Genomic DNA, 11,688 nt, shown 5'->3' on the forward strand with positions numbered 1-11,688 from the left:
CTTGGTCATTAATTCTTTTAAGAATTTTGCATAGAGTGGCATTTGCTCTATTGCCTCAGCAAATGGAATGTTGATTTGAAGCTTCTTGAAAATCTCCAAGAACCTGGAGAATTGGCCATCCTTTTCACTTTTCATCAAACGTTGAGGATATGGTGCTTTAGGTGTATAAGGCTTCAGGACCTCTTTTTCTTTTTCTTTTGTTGCAGACGATGTAAAAGATTGTCCTTGTTCCTTATCTCTCACATTTTCCTTTGCTTCATCCTCTGTGGTTTCCTTTGAGATCTCCTTTAGATTCTTTCCGCTTCTGAGGGTTATGGCCTTACATTCTTCCCTTGCAATAGCCTTGGCAGCATGAGAAACGCTTGTCCCAGGGGTTTGCTTAGACAAATACGCAATTTGATTTTCTAGCTTCTGGATGGCAGCTCCTTGGTTTTGCAGGTTAGAATTTACTTCTTCCTTAAAAGCTTTCAATTCGGTTATGTCTTGACTCATGGTTGTAAGCATTCCTTCTATCCTGTTTAATTGATCTTGAAATTGTTGGTTCGGATTAGGTTGAGCAGGTTGATTATTTTGGCTATGATATGGTGGTTGAGAGTAAGTATTTTGTGTGGCTTGGTATGATCTTTGGTTGGAGTTTTGGTATGTAAAATTGTTATGTTGGTTGTGGTTGTAAGGTTTGTGGTTTTGTGGTTGGGTTTGTTGGTTCCCCCACCCAAAGTTTGGGTGATTTTTCCATCCTGGGTTGTACGTGTTGGAATGTGGATCATATGATTGCCTTTGTTGGTTTCCCACATAGTTGGCCTCTTCCCAATCACCTCCTTCAATGCTTACTTCCTCTTGATCTTGTGTGTGTATTGCAGCCACTTGCTTTGTTTCTAATTGCCTGGTAAGCTCTGCTAGTTGCTTGGCAAACACCTTGTTCTGGGCTAGAATTGTATCAACATGGTTCAGCTCCATGACTCCCTTAGTGTTGTGTCTCTCTGATGCATAGTAGTACTCATTCTCAGCCACTGTCTCAATCACTTCAATGGCTTCTTCCACAGTCTTTTTCCTGTTCAATGAACCTCCTGATGAATGGTCTACAGCCTTCCTTGATTCATAAGAGAGTCCATCATAGAAAATATGCAATTGCACCCAATCATGGAACATGTCTGGTGGGCATTTCCTTGTCAAATCCTTGAATCTCTCCCATGCCTCGTAGAGAGTTTCACCATCTTGTTGTCTAAAAGTCTGAACCTCAGATCGAAGCCTATTGACCTTTTGTGGGGGGTAGAAACGTGCCAGAAACTTGCTTTCCACCTCATCCCATGTTGTTAGACTCCCCCTTGGGAATGATTCCAGCCACTTAGCTGCTTTGTCCCTAAGTGAAAATGGGAACAAAAGCAGTTTATAGGCATCTTCCTGGACTCTATTGGACTTCACAGTGTCACAAATTCTCAGGAATTTTGTGAGATGTTGGTTGGGATCTTCATTAGCACTACCACCAAATGAACAATGATTCTCCACAAGTGATATTAGCTGTGGTTTGAGTTCAAAATTGTTGGCCTGAATGGGTGGTTTCTGGATGCTGCTACCACAATTCCCAGAGGTTGGGTTTATGTATGAACTAAGAACCCTCCTCTCAGGAATGGCATTGTTTCCATCAGCTCTCTCATGGTTGTGAACTTCTCTATCCATGTTGAGATCTAGATCTTCCTCAAAATTGTCCTCAGATTCTCCTTCAGATTCTTCTTCTCCCAGTACTCTCTTCCCTCTTGCTTCCCTTCTAAGTCTATGAAGGGTCCTCTCTGGTTCGGTATATGGAGGAGTTGATGTCTCTCCTCTCCTACCTGTCATACAAGAACACAGCACAGGCAACAAACAAGTGAAATACTCTTGGTTAATGGAAGAGTATGGTTAGAGCAATTGAGGAATTAATTCAAACAGTTAGTGAGTCAGTGAGTTAGTTGCTTGAATTTAAAGGCATAAAGAAAGAAAGTATGTAACAGAGTGCAGAAATTAAAATTCAACAAGTAACTTGTATTGAATTAATCAAAACACAAAAAAAATGCTCAATCTAGTTAACTTCCAATTGGAGAATTGTCAATCGAAAACCAATCCCCGGCAACGGCGCCATAAACTTGATGCGCATAAACTAGTTATGCTACGATTTAGGAAATTGCACGATCGGCAAAATTCCTTCCGGCAAGTGCACCGGTTATCGTCAAGTAAAAACTCACAATAGAGTGAGGTCGAATCCCACAAGGATTGGTTGAGTGAGCAATTCGGATTAGAAGTGTGTTCTAGTTGAGCGGAATCAAGATTTAGATGAGATTTGCGGAATGTAAAATTGAAATCAGAAGTTAACTAATATAGCAACTTCATGAGAAATGCTTGCTTTCTTACTGATGCTTATTAAACGCCAGTAAGCTCTTACTCCAGGATGAGCTGTTTTTAATGCTATTTTTGATTTTGCTTTGATTTTTGTGACTCCACATGATCATCATCCTAAAGAAAACATAAAATAAAAATGGAAAACAGAAAATTAACATAGATAAGTAAAAATTGAGTTGCCTCCCAATAAGCGCTTCTTTATTGTCTTTAACTGGACCTTACTGAGCTTTTAATCTAGTCTCAGCTTTGAGCATTCTTGCTCAACATTGCCTTCAAGATAATGCTTGATTCTCTGTCCATTAACAATGAACTTCTTATTAGAATCACTATCTTGAAGCTCCACATAGCCATATGGTGACACACTTGTAATCACATATGGTCCCCTCCACCGGGATTTTAATTTCCCAGAGAATAATCTGAGCCTAGAGTTAAACAGCAGAACCTTCTATCCTGGTTCAAAGACTCTAGATGATAATTTCTTATCATGCAATCTTTTTGTTTTCTCTTTGTAAATTTTTGCATTTTCAAAAGCATTGAGTCTGAATTCCTCTAGCTCATTTAACTAGAGTAATCTCTTCTCTCCAGCTAACTTAGCATCCAGGTTTAGGAATCTGATTGCCCAGTAGGCTTTATGCTCCAGTTCCATGGGCAGATGACAGGACTTGCCATACACAAGCTGGTATGGAGAGGTTCCTATAGGAGTCTTGAATGCTGTTTTGTATGCCCATAGAGCGTCATCCAAGCTTTTTGCCCAATCCCTTCTATGGGTAATTACAGTCCGTTCCAAGATTCTTTTTAGTTCTCTATTAGAGACTTCAGTTGGCCCATTTGTCTGTGGATGATATGGAGTTGCTACTTTGTGGCTAATTCCATATCGGACCATAGCAGAGTAAAGCTGTTTATTGCAGAAATGAGTGCCTCCATCACTGATTAGTACTCTAGGGACACCAAACCTACTGAAGGTATGTTTCTGGAGGAACTTCAACACTGTCTTAGTATCATTAATGGGTGTTGCAATTGCCTCTACCCATTTAGATACATAGTTTACTGCTACCAAAATATACATGTTTGAGTATGATGGTGGGAAAGGCCCCATGAAGTCAATACCCCATACATCAAACAACTCAATCTCCAAGATCCCTTGTTGAGGAATGGTGTAACCATGAGGCAGATTACCAGCTCTCTGGCAACTGTCACAGTTACGTACAAACTCTCGGGAATCTCTATAGAGTGTAGGCCAGTAGAAGCCACATTGGAGAACCTTGGTGGTTGTTCGCTCACCTCCAAAATGGCCTCCATATTGTGATCCATGGCAATGCCATAAGATCTTCTGTGCCTCTTCCTTCGGCACACATCTACGGATTATTCCGTCTGCATATCTCTTAAAGAGATATGGTTCATCCCATAAGTAGTACTTTGTATCAGAAATCAATTTCTTTATTTGCTGCCTGCTGTACTCTTTGGGAATGAATCTTACAGCTTTATAGTTTGCAATGTCTGCAAACTATGGTGTTTCCTAAATGGCAAATAATTGCTCATCCGGAAAGGTTTCAGAGATCTCAATAGAGGGGGAGGACGCCCCTTCTACTGGTTCTATCCGGGACAGATGATCAGCCACTTGGTTCTCTGTCCCTTTTCTGTCTCTTATTTCTATATCAAACTCTTGCAGAAGCAACACCCATCGTATGAGCCTGGGTTTTGAATCCTGCTTTGTAAGTAGATATTTAAGAGCAGCATGGTCAGTGTACACAATAACTTTAGATCCTACTAAGTATGATCTAAACTTTTCAATGGCATAAACCACTACAAGCAACTCTTTTTCTGTGGTTGTGTAATTTTTATGTGCATCATTTAAAATGCGGCTAGCATAATAAATGACATGCAGAAGCTTGTTATGCCTCTGTCCTAATACTGCACCAATGGCATGGTCACTGGCATCACACATTAGTTCGAATGGTAGTATCCAGTCTGGTACAAAAATAACTGGTGCTGTGACCAGCTTAGCTTTCAGAGTTTCAAACGCCTGCAGACACTCTGTGTCAAACACAAATGGCGTGTTAGCAGCTAGCAGATTGCTCAGAGGTTTTGCAATTTTTGAAAAGTCTTTTATAAACCTCCTATAGAATCCTACATCCCCCAGAAAGCTTCTGATTGCCTTAACATTGGCACGTGGTGGTAATTTTTCAATTACTTCCACTTTAGCTTGATCAATCTCTATTCCCTTGTTTAAAACTAGGTTGGTCTCTTGGCATCTTTTTAGAACAAGTGCTAAATGGTCAAGGCAGGAGCTGAATGAGTCTCCAAATACTGAGAAGTCATCCATGAAGACTTCCAAAAATTTCTCTACCATATCAGAGAAGATAGAGAGCATGCACCTCTGAAAGGTTGCAAGTGCATTGCACAAACCAAAAGGCATCCTTTTGTAGGCAAACACTCCAGAAGGACATGTGAATGCTGTTTTCTCTTGGTCTTGAGGATCTATTGCAATTTGGTTGTAACCTGAATAGCCATCCAAAAAGCAGTAATATTCATGACCTGCTAGTCTCTCTAGCATCTGGTCTATGAATGGTAAAGGAAAGTGATCCTTCCTGGTGGCTGTATTGAGCCTTCTGTAATCAATACACATACGCCACCCTGTAACTGTTCTTGTAGGAACCAGTTCATTCTTTTCATTATGAACCACTGTCATGCCTCCCTTCTTGGGGACAACTTGGACAGGACTCACCTAGGGGCTATCAGAAATAGGATAAATAATCCCAGCCTCCAATAACTTGGTGACCTCTTTCTGTACCACCTCCTTCATGGCTGGATTTAGCCACCTTTGTGGTTGAACCACTGGCTTAGCATCGTCCTCCAATAGGATCTTGTGCATGCATCTTGCTGGGCTGATGCCCTTAAGATCATTTATGGACCACCCAAGAGCTGTCTTGTGTGTCCTTAGCACTTGAAGTAGCGCTTTCTCTTCCTGTGGATTTAAAGCATAGCTTATGATCACCAGAAAAGTATCACCTTCTCCCAGAAATGCATATTTCAGGGATGGTGGTAGTGGTTTGAGCTCGGGTTTAGGAGGTTTTTCCTCTTCTTGAGGAATTTTTAGAGGCTCTTTAATTTCCTCTGATTCCTCCAGATCAGGCTGAACATCTTTAAAGATGTCTTCTAGCTTTGATTCGAGACTCTCAGCTATGTTGATCTCCTCTACCAGGGAGTCAATAATATCAACACGCATGTAGTCTTTTGATGTGTCTGGATGCTTCATTGCCTCAACAACATTTAGCCTGAACTCATCCTCATTGACTCTCAAGGTCACTCCCACTTTTTGGACATCAATGAGGGTTTGTCCAGTTGTTAGGAAGGGTCTTCCTAGAATGAGAGTTGCACTCTTGTGCTCCTCCATCTCCAGTACTACAAAGTCAGTGGAAAAGGCAAATGGCCCAACCTTGATAATCATGTCCTCAATTATGCTTGATGGGTATTTAATGGAGCCATCAGCAAGTTGAAGACATATCCGGGTTGGTTTGACCTCTTCAGTCAAGCCAAGCTTTCTGATAGTGGATGCAGGGATTAAATTGATACTTGCCCCAAGGTCACATAGGGCTGTATTGGTACAAGTACCCTCTAATGTGCATGGTATCATAAAGTTTCCAGGATCCTTAAGCTTTTCTGGTAAGCTTGTTAGGTTGACTGCACTGCATTCTTCAGTGAGAAAAACTTTTTCTGTTTCTCTCCAATCCTTCTTATGACTTAAGATCTCTTTCATGAACTTAGCATAAGAGGGTATTTGCTCAAATGCCTCTGCAAACGGAATCTTTATTTCAAGAGTCTTGAGATAGTCTGCAAAGCGGGCAAATTATTTATCCTGTTCTGCTTGGCGGAGTTTTTGAGGATAAGGTATTTTGGCTTTATATTCTTCAACCTTAGTTGCTATAGGTTTATTTCCTATAGAGGCAGGTTGAGAAGCCTTCTTGAGGGAGTTATTATCAGCACTTAAAGGTGTCTGATCCCTCACTGGCATTTGAATGCCAGAACTGGACATAGATTGGGCGTTTAACGCCAGATTCCTACCCTTTTCTGGCGTTTGGACGCCAGAACTGGACATAGATTGGGCGTTTAATGCCAATTTTCACCCTTTTCTGGCGTTTGAACGCCAGACTTATTCCTCTCTGGGCTCTTACTATCCTCAGAGGGATTTTGGGTAGCACGTTGCTCATCCTCTGTCAGCTGTTCTTTTCTTGGCTTTCTGCTGCTTTGAGTTGAGGTATTTAATGTTTTTCCACTTCTTAATTGAACTGCTTGCCACTCCTCTGTTATCTATTTTGATAACTACTATTTTGTCTGATTTAATTGTGATTCCATATCCTTGTTAGCATTTTTGGTTTCTTGTAGCATCTCCTTAAATTCTGCTAACTGCCTTGTTATAGAAGATAGTTGCTGATTGAGTTCAGCAACTTGTTCCTGAGGACTAAATTTAGTTGATACTGCCTTAGCTTCTTCTTTCATGGAGGACTCATTACTTATGTACAGATGCTGATTTCTAGCAACTATATCGATAAGCTCTTGAGCCTCTTCAATAGTCTTTCTCATGTATATAGATCCACCAGCTGAGTGGTCTAGAGATACCTGAGCTTTTTCGGTAATACCGTAGTAGAAGATGTCTAACTGCACCCACTCTGAAAATATTTCAGAGGGGAATTTCCTTAGCATCCCTCTGTACCTCTCCCAGGCGTTATAAAGGGACTCATCATCCTCTTGTTTAAAGCCTTGGATGTCCAGCCTTAGCTGTGTCATCTTTTTTGGAGGGAAATACTGATTCAGGAATTTGTCTGATAACTGTTTCTATGTTCTTATGCTTATTGTAGGTTGGTTATTTAACCACCTCTTAGCTTGATCTTTTACAGCAAATGAAAATAGTAATAATCTGTAGACATCCTGATCTACTTTCTTGTCACGTACTGTGTCAGCAACTTGCAAGAACTGCGCCAGAAACTCAGTAGGTTCTTCCTGAGAAAGACCGAAATATTGGCAATTTTGCTGCACTATGACAATGAACTGAGGATTTAGCTCAAAACTGCTTATTTTGATGGGAGGTATATAGATGCTACTCCCATATGCAGCAGTAATGGGGTTAGGATATGACCCCAGAGTCCTTCTCGACTGTTCATTTCCATTTAGGTCCATGATGGATAAAAGGAAATTGATATGAATTGCAAATAAAATATATTTTTGTTTTTATTTCATTAAATAAAACCAAACCAAATAATTAAAAAATAAGATAAAATAAAATAATTAGAAATTAAAATATAAATTTCAAAAACTAAGAGAAAAATAAATTTCAAAACTAAAATAATTACTTAATTAAGAAGCTTTGAAAAACTTTTGATATGATTTTTGAAAAAGATTTTGAATTTTGAAATTTCAAAAATAAGATAAGATAGAATAAAAAGTTTTAAAATAAAAATCTGAATTTTTAAAGGAAAATTTGAAAAATAATTAAAATAAAGAGAAAAGATATTTTTAAATTTAATGAAGAAAGAAAAAAACAGTAAAAATGACACCAAACTTAAATTTTTAGATCAAAACAAAGAAAACAAATAGGAAAACTTTGAATATCACGATGAACGCTAAGAACAACTTTTGAAAAAATTTTAAGAAAACAAAAATACAAAGGACACCAAACTTAAAAAATTTTTATATTCTAAGCACTAATAATTCGAAAAAAATTGAAAGAAAAATAAAATCATGCAATTGACACCAAACTTAAAATATGAAACTAAACTCAAACAAAAAAACTCAATTATTAGTTTATAAAAAATTTTCGAAAAAAATTAAAAAAGAAAATAAGGATTTTAAAAAAAAAGTTTCAACCAAAAAGAATAATAGAAGACGCAATTTTAGTGACTCTAAACTAAAAAGATAAATTTTTCCTAATCTAAGCAACAAAATAAACCGTCAGTTGTCCAAACTCGAACACTCCCCGGCAACGGCGCCAAAAACTTGGTGCACGAATTGTAAATCACACTTTTCACAACTCGTACCACTAACCAGCAAGTGCACTGGGTTGTCCAAGTAATACCTTACGTGCAATGTTCTGAAAACCGGTTCGAACCGGCTGGTCGAACAGGATGAACCGTGAACCAGACACTAAAGCGGTTCGGATAATAAGAAAAACCGCAGGATTTGAAAATCGGCATTGAACCGATGAACCGGCCGGTTACCGGTGGGTCGAACTGAACCGGGACCCGGCCGGTTTTTTAGCCTTGCAGTAAAACGGCTGCGTTTTGCGTTTTGGAACCCTAATTCCCTTTTCAGTTTTCCCCTTGGCACTTTCCTTTCATCCAGCAGCACTCCAGCGTCCTGAAGCAAGGGTCAGAGAGAGTGAGACTGTGAGAGACAAAGAGAACGCCTTCAGCACCATCGCGCCTTCACCTCCGTCGCGCCTTCAGCACCGTCACGCCGTCAGCACCATCGCGCCGTCAGCTCCGTGGCGCCGTTGGGTCCGTCGCGCCGTCTGCTCCATCGCGCACTTAGCTCCGTCGCGCCCTCAGCCACTTCGACCAGTCACCTCCGTCGAGCTCTGCCTCTGAGAGAAAGCAATAGAGTTCGGTTGAAGCGTTGAAGCGTTGAAGCGGTGAAGTCCTTCGAGCTATAAGAGAAAGCAATAGATTTCCTCATCTCCAGGTAATTTTTAATTTAGTTATGAACATGATTTTGTGATGAAATCTGATACTGATTCTGATGAACTGAACTCTGAGTCTCTGAAACTGTTATGAATACATTTTTGTAGTTTTTGCATGATTTAGGCAGGCTTAATATTTATTTGATCTGTTCTCTGCTCTTATATCCTATCCCCTTTGGGCTGAGCAGAATGAGAAGAGTTAGCAATTAGCTTGACTTTACTGCTTTGTAGAGCCTTGTAGCTGATGCTATGGCATACTCAGTCATACTTCCTGACTCTTAATGTGAGTTTCTGCTGAAGGCTATGCTTTGCACTGCATTTGTAGTGAGTGCCCTAATAAATTTTTGTACTCTCCTTCAGTAGCTAATTAATCTGGACAATTAATCTTGAGTGGGACATAGCTTGATGATTCAAATTATCCATGAATTGAAAGAAATTGGCTTGTTGCAAATAATAGAAAACCTTTGTGCTTCCAGAAACAAAGAGGGATTTGGACAGAGCAATATGCACATGTAACTTATTACCAGAAAATTTCTTAAAGTCTTTTAATTCTTTAATTTTAATTCTCTATTGAACAGTTCATTATTGGTGATGGCCATAACATGTATGATTTCACTTATGTTGGAAATGTGGCTCATTCCCATTTATGTGCTGACCGAGCTCTATCTTCAGAGGGGGAAGTTTCAAAAAAAGCTGCAGGAGAGGTACCTTTGAATGATTCTCTCATTACATTTTTTGGTATATAAATATTTGTTTAATTATGTAAATGAAGATTAAACATGGACATCTTAGAAGGCGGTGATGATGATCCTGCTCTATTGTAGATGGGTTGTTAGTTATTCACAGGTGTACATTCTTTAGAAAGATATACAACAAAAAATCTTATTCCACTTAGTAGGGTTGATGATTGATGACAAACTTGGATCATTTTGATGCTGCTATGTTATGTTTGATTGGTTGTTTTGTTTTTTGACTTTTGCATTTGTATTTGAATGAGATTATAACATTCTGGTTTATGTAGTACTTTTAATTTGAATGATTTTTTAAAGTTTAGATTAGACTATAATTATATTTTCATGTGTTTATTTATATTTTATTTATTATTTTATTATAAAACAATTTTTTCAGTTCAACTACGGTCGAACAGGTTGAACCTATGAACCAGTGAACCAGTAGCTAGAGCGGTTCGATGACCGGTTCGATTTTCAGAACCTTGCTTACGTGAGTAAGGGTCGATCCCACAGAGATTGTCGGCTTGAAGCAAGTTATGGTTATTTTGTAATTCTTAGTCAGGAAATTAATAATAAAAATGGTTGGGTTTATGAAAAGTAATTAACATAAAATAAATAATACTTGTTATGCAGTAATGGAGAATAGATTGAGGTTTTAGAGATGCTCTATCTTCTGAATCTCTACTTTCCTACTGTCTTCTTCTTCACGCACGCAGGTCTCCTTCCATGGCAAGCTATATGTTGGTAGATCACCGTTGTCAATGGCTACCATCCATCCTCTCAGTGAAAATGGTCCAAATGCGCTGTCACCGCACGACTAATCATCTGTCGGTTCTCACTCATGTTGGAATAGAATCCGTTGATTCTTTTGCGTCTGTCACTACGCCCAACACTCATGAGTTTGAAGCTCTTCACAGTCATCCCTTCCCAGATCCTACTCGGAATACCACAGACAATGTTTAGACTTTCTGGATCTCAGGAATGGCCGCCAATAATTCTAGCCTATACCACGAAGACTCTGATCATGAACCAGGAGGCTAAGAGATACACACTCAAGCTAGTGCAGATAGAACAGAGGTGGTTGTCAGGCACGCGTTCCTGGAGTGTCATGGATCATCACATTTATCAGGGTGAAGTGCGAGTGAATATCTTAGAATAGAAACAAGCGTGATTGAATGAAAAACAGTAGTAATTGCATTAATTCATCGAAACACAGCAGAGATCCTCACCCCCAACCATGGGGTTTAGAGACTCATACCGTCAGAAATACAATGTAAAGTGTAAAAATGTCATAAGGTACATAGTAAGTTGATGAGCGGATAATTTATACGCTTTTTGGCATTGTTTTTAGGTAGTTTTTAGTATGATTTAGTTAGTTTTTACTATGTTTTTATTAGTTTTTATGCAAAATTCACATTTCTAGACTTTACTATGAGTTTGTGTGTTTTTCTGTGATTTCAGGTATTTTCTGGCTGAAATTGAGGGACCTGAGCAAAAATCTGATTCAGAGGCTGAAAAAAGACTGCAGATGCTGTTGGATTCTGACCTCCCTGCAGTCGAAATGGATTTTCCGGAGCTACAAAAGCCCAATTGGCACGTTCTCAATTGCGTTGGAAAGTAGACATCCATGGCTTTCCAGAAATATATAATAGTCCATACTTTGCCCAAGTTTTAACAACACAAATTGGCGTTGAACGCCAAGTCTTTACCCTATTCTGGCGTTAAACGCCAGAACTGGCATAAAACTGGAGTTAAATGCCAGAAACAGGTAGCAACTTGGCATTTAACTCCAAGAAATGTCTCTACACATGAAAGCTTCAATGCTCAGCCCAAGCACACACCAAGTGGGTTTCGGAAGTGGATTTCTGCACTATCTATCTTAGTCTACTCATTTTCTGTAAACCTAGGTCA

At 39.2% G+C, this 11,688-nt stretch overlaps 1 non-coding gene across 1 annotated transcript; it reads left to right on the forward strand.

Annotated features, from left to right (window-relative positions):
* Positions 1-1,147: 1,147 nt before the first annotated feature.
* Positions 1,148-1,251, forward strand: LOC148571894 (small nucleolar RNA R71). The gene has a single exon (XR_015908322.1). It is a non-coding gene; the product is annotated as a small nucleolar RNA R71 (small nucleolar RNA).
* Positions 1,252-11,688: the final 10,437 nt, after the last annotated feature.

Source organism: Arachis ipaensis, chromosome B3, assembly GCF_059453495.1.
Source record: "Arachis ipaensis isolate K30076 ecotype BB chromosome B3, ASM5945349v1, whole genome shotgun sequence".
Classification (NCBI taxonomy): Eukaryota; Viridiplantae; Streptophyta; class Magnoliopsida; order Fabales; family Fabaceae; genus Arachis; species Arachis ipaensis.